This window comes from Hesperophylax consimilis, chromosome 3 (assembly GCF_061612785.1).
Source record: "Hesperophylax consimilis isolate HC1 chromosome 3, BYU_Hcon_1.0, whole genome shotgun sequence".
NCBI classification, from domain to species: Eukaryota; Metazoa; Arthropoda; class Insecta; order Trichoptera; family Limnephilidae; genus Hesperophylax; species Hesperophylax consimilis.
This window is the reverse complement of record NC_142838.1, coordinates 39019148-39031126: the sequence shown is the minus strand read 5'-3', so window position 1 is coordinate 39031126 and position 11979 is coordinate 39019148. Positions and strand designations below refer to the sequence as shown.

Below are 11979 nucleotides of genomic sequence, written 5' to 3'. Positions count from 1 at the left end.
ATGTTAACATTCGATGGAAATACAAGAAACGATTAACTAAATATATTAAAACAATGAATGCATCCAATTTCGTTGAAAATTTCAAAGTTTTTTTTTATTAGTGCCAGAGGTTTGAAGTCGGGGACGAAGAAAGGGTTGAATGGTGAATGTATGGCTTAGAAGAGAATGGTTGAAGTGGTCGATGACGCCCGACGAAGCCATGGCACTATCAAGTGAATTAAATACTTGTTAAAATACAATTATATTATTTCCACCTTAAAATGCAGCCAGTTGTCAGGTACTCTAGAATTCAAAACCTCAAAACCTTATCACAAACAATTTATACTTGATCAACGCCGGGTACACGTCAGTTAGTAATCAATAAATTAAAGAGGAAGTTTTATTTTTATTGAAACAATATTGATAAATGAAATCATCAAATCATAAGTCATGTAATTAATTTAATTCCTGATTTTGATTATCGATGGAAACTGATCGTATATTTTTTCTGTAAAAAGCTCGAAAGAACATTATTTAGAAATTTAGAAAGGAATAACAGAAGCCTCCAGCCCTCCAAAAGAAGTGCAAACGCTTTGGTGCTGTATAACTTGCGATCGAGCTAATTAACTAATCGATATCGTTGTGTAGTTTGGACCCATCTTCTGTGCGAATCTAACAAAATTCAGCAATCAATTTAATGTACTCCCTCCAAATGCTGGCTTACCTACCAGACTAGCTGAACACTATATAAGGTGTCCAAGCCGAACATTATTTATCAAACAGTCAACAACTTCTGTGCGTTCTTCAAGTTCAGTATAGACTTCTCTAAAAACTACCAAACTCAAAAATGAAATTCCAACTGGTGAGTCGCTTTCTTTAATTTACTTAAAATAAAGTTTAAAATGTGTTTATTTTCTTAGTGAACCACAAATGTGGTAGTAACAACAACGATTATCAAAGATTATAAAAGTGATAGTGAAGCAACATTAAAAAAGTTGTGCGACTGCAAATATTTTAGTGCAAAAACATTTTATTCTTCAGGATTCAAAAAATAAACAACGAACATGAAATGGAAAAGTTGAGCAATTTTCAAACATTGCATATTTACACAGCTTATCAACTTCTTCAATTTAAAACAAAGAAAAACATAAACGCATTTGCTATTTGTTCTTCTGGAGATAATGTTTATTTACAATCATTTGTACATTCCGTATATTATTTAAGTAAATAATTGAATTCCTAAGCGTGTCGTAACAGCGTCTAAAAAAGGTTTTATCGTTAAATTATTAACGATCGGTCGTAACATTAATAAATTAGTATAAATTAGCATTTGTGATTTGTGTGTCACTGCTTTCCTTAGTGGAACAGTTTATTTACATTGCTATTTTTATTAATTCTTTTTACGTGAAGTTCAACAAAAAAAAGAAACATAGTAATGGGATATCATACAAACTTTTAAGTGAAATTAGACTAATACAATAATTATTACCGTATTTTTAAAGTATCTCTTGAGGTGATTAAATTAGATAATTTTTAAATTAACATAAAATTTAAAATTGAACAATTCTTCTACATAAATCCAATCTACATAAACTGAAATAGATTCCTGAAATAAACATTTTCTTGCGGATATTTCATAATAAAATGTTTTCAAGCAACGACATTTGGCCAAATTTTCTTTAATATTTTTATTTGTCTGACTTCGAGTTCCATTTCTATATCATTGTGGCATATTTATTTGAATTACTTCGAGTTCTATTTTTAAACTCATAATAATATATATAATAATTTGACAGACTTCGAGTTCCATTTTCAAACTCTTATTTTCATTTGACTGACTTTGAGTTATTTTAATTAAATCTTTATTTTTTTCCAGTTCTTCCTCGTAGCTCTGTGCTTGGTGGCCGTAGCCCTGTGTGCCCCCAGTGAGGACTCCAACCCCATCGGAGGAGCCCCCTACGGAGACTACAACGGCAGGCCACAAGATGACTCCCCCATCTTCCTCAAGAAACTCCTGCTCAAGAAACTGCTCTTCGGTTAAACTAAAATCCAAAAATATTAAATATACAATGTAAATATTATTTATAGGATGATTTAAAGGGGTGAATCTACACTTGGTTCAATATTAGTGATTTTTCTATCTGGATAGAACTTACCAACTACAATAATGTATTTGAACATTCAAAAAGTTTGCAGACTTCATAGTTCAAGTGGAATTTCGTTTCAAAGTAGTTTAGAGAATTTCATATTATATCTGAATTTCGAATACTTATTATTATTTTAATTTTTTTATAAACGACTGAGCTTTTAATTTTATTTTGTGCTTGAAATTTCAAATTGTCTATTCATCAAAATATTCGCAAATTTTAAATATGTTCTAAATGTCTTGTATTAGAATTTAATGTTTTTCAAATACAAAAATATGTTTTCAACTTTGTGTTTTTTCTTCGTGTAGATAATAAAACTTTTTCATAAGATAGCAATAACTCTACAGCGATGATCTCTGGGTTCATGCAAATTGCATTTATTCTGTCTGGAATTTATAGATCAAACAAGTATTTCCAGTCTGCAACGTCATTTATTTGTTTCTGGGCATTATTATAAAAGATATAATTATAACACCTAAATTATAGATTAAACTTACACTTTCAAATTACACCAAATCCATTTTTCCATTTCACAACTGCAACTTCCTTCATAAACTACGTTTAATTTTTGATCAAATCTTGGTATTGTGAATAATGGCCTGGACTTGCAAGAGCTTACCAATTTAAAAAAAATCATATAGCTGAAGATCAACACGAAAAACTAACTAATTGCATTTGCCCACGTGCAGAACCAACATTACAAAAAAACACCAATTCTTCGTATAAGTGCGCAATATAGCACAAAATTTAACAACCTAGACATTCTTAGCAATAACCTTCAAAAATTAACAAGTACGTTCGTAAATTAATAATTGAGTATGGATTGTATCGGGAGCATCTCCTATTCTTATCCTTTATTCCTCTTCCTCTCCCCCTTACCTAAAATTAATGTTAAAACACAATAAAACTCCATCTCACTCAACTAACGAACTATGAGTATGATTCTAGATGTTTTATCTCCAACCCTTTTTCACACGTGATTGAATATAGTTATATCAATTTCTTCGCAGGTCAGATATTCTAGAATTTAAATGAACTTCTTCCATTATTTCAAAATAGTCTAAAACCTAGAACATATGTTGCCTTCAAAATAGATGAAAAACTACCAAGCTGACATTTAATCCGTGACCTTTTTGCTATCGAAGATTAGGCCCCGTAGTTTGATGTTATACCCACCAATTATACAAAACAACATAGCACAGAAAAGTTTGGTCACATTTACCGAATGGGCGCTGTATTTATTATTGGTACGTACTCCTTAAAAGGCAAAACTAAAACCGATTTAACCCTTAAATGCATACTGTTGTAAAACTGCAACATACCGTTCAAATCACCTTTAACTCTTTGGTGTATACTTAATGCATGCCGTTTTAGAATTATCAAGTTCACGGTAATATATTTTATCGAGTGGCGTCACCTTTTTCTTCTTTCGCGAATGTCAAATGTCACTTTTTATTCAACAAAGTGAAGATTCTCGAAAATTGGTTGGAGGTTAGAATTACAGTTTGGTTTTGCTGTTATTATTTTGATTTTCTTAGGTAAGTAGATACAATAATACAATACTTATATGTAATAACTCGTATTTTTTCGGTACACTTATTAGTTTTGAGAATTTTTTTTAGGTTTTTTATTTTTTTTTCATACGTAAATTGTTCATATTATTTTTTATTAAATACATGGTGTTGTAAATTTGCAACAATTTTTTTTTAATCAAATATCATTAAAAAATTACAAATAAAATAAATTCTTTATATTTCCTTGCATATGCATGTAAATATCTACAAAATATATTTTTTTCCAGAAAATTTAATAAATCATGCATTTAAGGGTTAAATCTCGATCGCTTAGTTAACTTTACTAACGCAACGGATTGTGATATGGTTTACACTACCATTTAGAGAATTTCTTACGGAAGGTCTACGTACATAATTCACGCATATTATATTTATAGAAAGTAGAGAAAATTCTAGCAACGCCGGGTATATGTAAGCTAGTTAATAATAAATCCAATACGAGAAGGTCTAGGTACAGGGGGATTTGAAATTATTTATTATTATTCATTATTTATTAACGCCCTATCGGGCTTTTACATAGTAAGTTGACAGTATATGTATGTAAGTGTAACCTGTACATATTGTACATGGATAAAATAGCTAAATATAATTTACTCATAAGGTAAATAGAAATAATATGTTAAAGTAAATCAAAGTATGAAGGCAAGACCTTTTTTTAAGCTAATAAATAATACAAGTTAATAACTAGCAAATAGGTCTAAAATTAGTTGCCTTTTGAAACTCATAAAGTTATTAACACCAAATATATCAATAATTTTACAGTATTTGTTTGCAAGGTGATGAATTCTTTGAATTGGTGAATACATAGAGTAGTTAGTATTGAGGTTATTGTTACATTTAAAAGTGTCTTTGCTTCGAGTTTGTCTGGCAGGTACATTCATTTAAATTAATTCCAATAATTCAGGGCTGTCGATGAGAGATTTGATAATTTTGAATAAAATTGATATATCAGTTAGAACTCTTCTATCCGATAGTTTGAGAAGCTGGTTTCGGTACGTAAGTTATTATAATTTATAAATTCGATGGAAAATTCATTTTAAAATTGATGTACCGAAGAAATTTATTTTGTACCTTTTCTAAGGCTTGAGAATGGGCTTTGTAGAACGGTGACCATACTGTTTAATTATATTCTAATTTACTTCGTACTAATGAGCAAAATAGATGTTTCAAAGTTAACAAATTTTTAAACTTTGCCCCCATTCGCAAAATAAAACCGAGCATTCTCATTGCATCACTAGTAGTTTCATCGATGTGTAAGTTAAACTGTAGACTTTCGTGGAATAAGACACCGAGATCTAGAATCTGTGAAACTCGAATAAGATTAGCGCCATTAATGAAATAACAAAAATGAAGAGGATTTTTACCTTTGTGAAAATTAATAATCTGGCATTTATTAATATTTAGTTGCAAATCATTTTCTGAACACCAAGCAAATAGTTTATTCAGATTCGACTGCAAAATAGCGCGATCATTATCATCTTTAATTATTCTGTAGATCTTCAAATCATCGGCAAATAACAGAACTTTGCTAAAAATATTTACTATATCATTGATGAACAAACAAAATAATATTGGGCCCAGATGAGATCCTTTCGGTACTCCACTTGATGCCGCAAATTTGTAAGAAGTGAATGAATCCACCTTTACCGCTAAGTACCTTCCCAACAGATAACTCTTTAACCATTCAGACATGCTCCCTCTCACTCCCAACAATTTTAATTTACGTATTAAGATTCTGTGGTTTACTTTATCAAATCCCTTACTGAAGTCAGTATATATGGAGTCAGTTTGATATGATGTGATAAAGCCATTAACGATATCATCAGTGTATAATATTAAATTGGAAAGCGTTGATCTTCCTCGTTGAATTGGTGATCATCCATGTTGAATTGGTGAGATTACTCGTTTAAATTGATATATCAACTTGTCCAGTACTAGGCTTTCGAAAAGTTTGGGTAAAGAAGACGTTATGCATATTGGCCTATAATTTGTTACTTCGCTCTTATTTCCTTTTTTGAAAATAGGCGTCAAATGACTAAACTTCCAAAGGTCAGGAAACACACCTGATGAGAGTGACTTCATAAATAACTTATGTATGGGATGTGACAATGAATGCATACAATTAATCTAGGTGGAACTTTATCGGGTCCTGCGGATTTGCGGGGATCGAGAGTTCCTCTCATCCTCCATAGTTACTGTACAGTCAGATATATCAAGGTTCTCAGCCAAATTAGAACAAGAGTACTTACTGTCTACACTTTTACCAACATATACACCACCAAAAAACTCAGCAAACAGATTAACAGTTTGCAATAATTTCCATAATTTACAATTAATAATATAAAATAAACACAAAACAACAATTAAAAAATCAACCCGTAAATAATAAAAAAATACTATAAAACATCGATTTCTATTAATAAATGTATTCAAAAATACATAATTTTTAATTGAGTATTAAACCTTCCTCCCCGGGGACAGGATAAGGGCCCACTATTCGAATTTCATCCAATTTCCGACATATTTTCCTTAAAAGTTTGAAGTTTTTAAGCTCTTAAAAAAATATATGTTATTCTTTAAGATAGTATCTATTTGTTCCAAAAGCCGAAACGGTAATTATTTGAAATTCCCTCGATAGAAATAAATCGCAAAGTATGCTGCGAAAAATATTATTAACACGTTTAATTCTGTTATTTTACAAGTTATATGTATGAAAAAAATCACAATGCTTCTTTTAATGCTACTCAATAGACCCCAAAAGTGATTTTTGCTATTTTTGAAATACGCTGTGATTTATTAAACATTTTCACAACTGTCGCTTACGCCTATTGCTTTTAAATCATATTTATTATAGCGCGCTCGCTCCGACTTGAAGATTAACCTATCTTTCTTTGAAAAGTTCATTCGCCAACTCGAGGGCTTTGGGGGCAGACGTGTCGTTCAACGTTCTATGATCTACAGACGTGCGATTACGTGCAAATATTTGAATCTATAAAGATAATTTTTACGCGTGTAAAGTTTATGAGTTAATAAATATTGTTTTTTCAAAGATGGGAAATACACAAAAGATATCCCGTATTTCAAAGAAAAAATGATATCTCATAAAATTATATCCTATCTAATAGGTGAGAAGAAAAAAATACAATTTTTGATTTATAAGCTTATATTTATTATAAACGATAATTTACTATAAAAATTAATAATTCATATTTTTATTTATGTATTGTGTAGTAAAAAGTTATTATTTTTTTTCAGAATAGGTACTTTGGGAAATAAAACTAATTCCAATGCATTAGAAATTACGGGGTAAATTTTTATTAATTTAGTTTTCTTGTTGAGGAATACCTATACGATCGTGATTTACCTATTTGTGAATTAACTTTCTACGTACACAAATACACACGTCACTTTACATCTGCTCTAATGATTCACACTGCAACGATGTCCGAAATATAATATAATATGTAATAATAATATATGGGCCATCTGTTTCAAATAACAATACTCGAACGTGGAATCCAGAAAAATAATAAACATGCGAGCGAAAGAAGCTATTGAAAGTTCTGAAACTGTGGGGAATTTAATTTAGTTCAGTGATGTTATTTTTTTATGTCGAAAGGAGGCCCTGAAGAAAATAATTTCTCTCAGAGCCTGTGTCATCTTTGAGAATGCTGTATAGAGGGTATTTTTTGAGGAGGAGGGAGTGAACCTGTCCTGAATGTCAACTGTACAATTTCTACCCAGAATTGACTTTATTGTACGTTTTTTGACTAACCGTACCTAGGTGTTCTATTTTCAATAAACTCTTTAATTATTTTTCAGATGTGAAATCTATACTCCGCTACAGACTGTTTTGCCCGAGTCTTGTAAAGATGTTAAAGCACGGAGGTAATAATAAAATCATTTGAGCCCATTACTGTTATTTAAAAGGTCACTTGAAGTGCAGTTATAATCAATGATTTTATTTTTTTCTAGCTTCCACGAACAATCTGAAAAGGCATTACCTAAGGATTATCTCTTAAGGAGAATATAGAAAATGTAGAAAGGTGACACGGATTTAAGATTTTCGATGAAATTATTGTGTTGTGAAATATTTATTTTGTTATTTATTACTTTATTTTTTTTACAGTTTATCTGATGTACGTGTGTACGTAAACAAGAATGTACAATTGAAATCCATATCGGACCATCCTCCTTTTGGATGCGGATTTGGAAATCTTATTGTCATATCTGAGAAAAGATTTGGCCTTATGTTCAAAATACTGTTTGAATGTAACATGGGTCACGCCAAATTTACAGTCAACACATGCGACCCAAAACCTAAACATACCATGGACGACAATGTAGCAGCAGTATCGGGGATGACTCCTGCAGGAATTGGACTTGCTGAACTGTCCGAGCCTTTGACGGCTGTTAACATACCCCCGATTTCCCAAAAATTGTTCAACAAGAAAAATGTGTTAGTTTCAAGGGAGTGGGAGAAATGCGCGTTAGTCGCCATGACTGTAAATTTTGCCCTTGAGGTGTTTTTGCACAAAAACGGCGCTATACAAGTCATCCAAGTATTTTTTTTTTTTTTTTAACTTCCGATTTAGTTGTCCGGGTTAAATCTTCCCCAAAGGAAAAACTTAACCCTTCCACTCACTTTTCCACAAATGATCATCTAGTCAATCAACATTATGTAAGTGCATTATATAAGCAAAATAAATACAAAACAATACAAGAACAACACGTCAACTCACCAGAGATCAAATGGGAAAATAATTCACCGACTCCAGATATTTTCATATCAGAGGGTTCGGCTCGGTAGAACTTCTAACAGGGCCTATAAATCCTACTGATCCCTCAACATAAATATTTAAAAAATCTTTTGTTATCCTATATGTATTCAAAATGACCGACTTTTGCATCTTTATATATAATTTTTTTGATAGATCTAATATTTATTATTATTATTATTGACGCGACACATGTCACACTCCAACAATTTTTTTTCCAACTATTTGCTAAGATTGACGATAAGGTTTCCAGATCCGCATTTCGCTCGAAGCATGTTTAGGGTAATAAGTTTATAGTTTAGGGTTCGTTCACCGTATTTATGGGAGCATATCGGAACCACCAATCCTTCATTTTGAGTGAATCTTGTTTTTGTGATTAAATTTTATTTGACAATTTAGAGAAGCTAAAAATAAAATTGAAAGTTCACTGAAAGCTTAAACTATTAAAAGTAGTAATTTCATAAAAATGTTAATAAATAAAGCCCCTTTCACATTTTAGAATATAATTTTATGTTGCATACATGTTTTATTACTCTTTATAATTATTGAATTGTTTAATTGAATAAATAAATAATTACAAAAAGGTCTTCTGATTTGTAAGTCCTTAGGAGGCACTAGGGGTCTTTCTATCTATCTTTATAGTATAATAAATTTGATGAGCATAAAAATGTAAGCGTGTATATAATTTATATAAATGTACAAAAGTGGATATTACATGTGTATAAATATTAATTTTAATTATCGCCCTGGTGTATCAGTGTATCATAAGAATTGAAATGGTTGAAATGGCTTTAGCCAGCCAAATCGAGCTAATTAAATAATCGAAATCGTTGCGTAGGTTGAACCCATCCTCTGTGCGAATCTAACAAAATTCAGCAATCAATTTAATGGACTCCCTCCAAATGCCGGCTGACCTACAGACTAGCTGAACACTATATAAGGTGTCCAAGCCGAAGATTATTTATCAAACAGTCAACAACTTCTGTGCGTTCTTCAAGTTCAGTATAGACTTCTCTAAAACTACCAAACTCAAAAATGAAATTCCAACTGGTGAGTTGCTTTCTTTAATTTACTTAAAGTAAAGTTTTAAATGTGTTTGTTTTCTTAGTGAACCAAAAATGTGGTTGTAACATCAAAGATGATAAAAGTGACAGTGAAGCAACATTAAAAAAAATTGTGCAACTGCAAATATTTTAGTGTAAACACATTTTATTCTTCAGGATGCAAAAAATAAACAAAAAACCTTAAATGGAAAAGTTGTGCAATTTTTAAACATTGAATGTTACATAGCTTTTCAATTTCTTCAATTTAAAACAAACAATAACAAAACGCATATGCTATTTGTTATGCTGGAGATAATGTTTATTTACAAACATTTGCGCATTCGATATATTTTTAAGTAAATTATTGAATTTCTAAGCGTGTCGTAACAGAGTCTAAAAAAGGTTTTTGTGTCGAATTATTTACGATCGTATTTGCGATTTGTGTGTCACCGCTTTCCTTAATGGAACGGTTTATTTATATTGCTATTAATTATTTTTTACGATATATCATAGTAATGGCATATCATACAAATTGTTAAGTGAAATTAGACAAATACAACAATTATTACCGTATTTTAAAAGTATCTCTTGATGTGATTAAATTAGAAAAAAAATCTTTACTTTAATCTGGTGTAAATTAACTTAAAATTGAATATTGATAAATCCTTCTACTATAATTTAAGTTAGCTTTTAATTTGATATTTAACTGCACTCTGAAAATATTGATTTGTGTACCAAGTCGTCGATAAAATATTTTCAGCCATAAACTGAAATTGATTCCTGAAATAAACATTTTCTTGCGGATATTTCATTTCATTTCTTTTTATTTGTCCGACTTTGAGATCCATTTATAAATCATTGTGGCATATTTATTTGAATTACTTCGAGTTCTATTTTTAAACTCATAATAATATATACAGGGTGTCCGGAAACTCGTAGTACAAGCGGGAAACTGGTGAATCTACATCACATTTGGAGTCGATTTTGTAGTATTTTTTTTTTTTATTTGAGCTTTCGTTATCGAGTAAATCGAGTTTGAAGTTTTTTTTTTTTTTTTTTTTAATCAAATTCTTATAAATTATTACTGAAGATCAAAGTACCCAACTAATTAAAACTATTTGAAAGTAAAACAAATGAAGAAACTCGGATTTGAAGCATTATTTTGAAATCACCCTTCATTTAACCCGGTGTAATCATAAAATATTTCTGCTCTGCAGGGTTAAAACATCTGTTATTCAACCCTTAACACCAGAAAAAACTTTAACCCTAAAATAGCCGAAAAATATTTTTTTTTGGTTTTTTTTTTTTTTTTTGAAAATGCTCAAATCAAAAAACTTTAAGTTTTTTTGGGTTCCCCATGTGGTGTAGATTCTCCAGTTTCCCACTTGTACTACGAGTTTCCGGACACCGTGTATAATAATTTGACCGACTTCGAGTTCCATTTTCAAACTCTTATTTTTATTTGGTTGACTTCATGACCAAAGTGTTATTTTCATTTGACAACTCCGAGATCCTTTAATAAAACCCTTTTATTTTTTCCAGTTCTTCCTCGTAGCTCTGTGCTTGGTGGCTGTAGCCCTGTGTGCCCCCAGTGAGGACTCCAACCCCATCGGAGGATCCCCCTACGGAGACTACAACGGCAGGCCACAAGATGACTCTCCCTTCTTCCTCAAGAAACTCCTGCTCAAGAAACTGCTATTCGGTTAAACTAAAATCCAAAAGAATTAAATATACAATGTAAATATTATTTATAGGATAATTTAAGGGGGTGAATCTACACTTGGTTAAATACTAGTGATTTTTCTATCTGGTTAAAACTTACCAACAACTCCAATAATGTTTTTTGACCATTCAAAAATTCAAGAGGAATTTCGTTTCAATGTAGTTTAGAGAATTTCATATTATATCTGAATTTCGACGACTTATTATTATTTGCATTTTTTATAAAAGACTGAACTTTTCATTTTATTTTGTGCTTGAAATTTCAAATTGTCTATGCATCAAAAAAATTTGCAAATGTCAAATATGTACTAAATATCTTTTTTTATAAATCGTGGGTGAAAGATGTATCACTAGTTAAAATGTTTTTCAAATAAAAAACTTTGTTTTCAACTTTGTGTTTTTTCTTCGTGCAGATAATAAAACTTTTTATGAGATAGCAAAAACTCTGCGGCGATGATCTCTGGGTTCGTGTAAATTACATTGTTTCTGTCTGTATATCTGTCATTTGTAGATCAAACAACTATTTTCAATTTGCAACGACATTCATTTGTTGCTGAGCAATGCCGACAGATGAGTTTTAAAACAGAATGCTCCACGGACTCAGCCATATTCTGCGTAAAACGGACGCTGGAATACTACAGGAAGAGAAAAACAACAACTAACGCATGCTTTCTGGACCTTAGTAAGGCCTTCGACAGAGTCTACCATCCATTATTATGGACCAAACTAAAAGAAA

General features: G+C 30.9%; 2 long non-coding RNA genes across 2 annotated transcripts; both read left to right on the top strand.

The window, feature by feature from the left end:
* Positions 1-705: 705 nt before the first annotated feature.
* On the top strand, positions 706-2318 carry LOC149425454 (uncharacterized). Its single transcript, XR_016305687.1, has 2 exons — positions 706-841; positions 1856-2318. It is a non-coding gene; the product is annotated as an uncharacterized LOC149425454 (long non-coding RNA).
* Positions 2319-9399: 7081 nt separating this feature from the next.
* Positions 9400-11633, top strand: LOC149425453 (uncharacterized). Its single transcript, XR_016305686.1, has 2 exons — positions 9400-9528; positions 11064-11633. It is a non-coding gene; the product is annotated as an uncharacterized LOC149425453 (long non-coding RNA).
* The last annotated feature ends 346 nt before the right edge of the window (positions 11634-11979 follow it).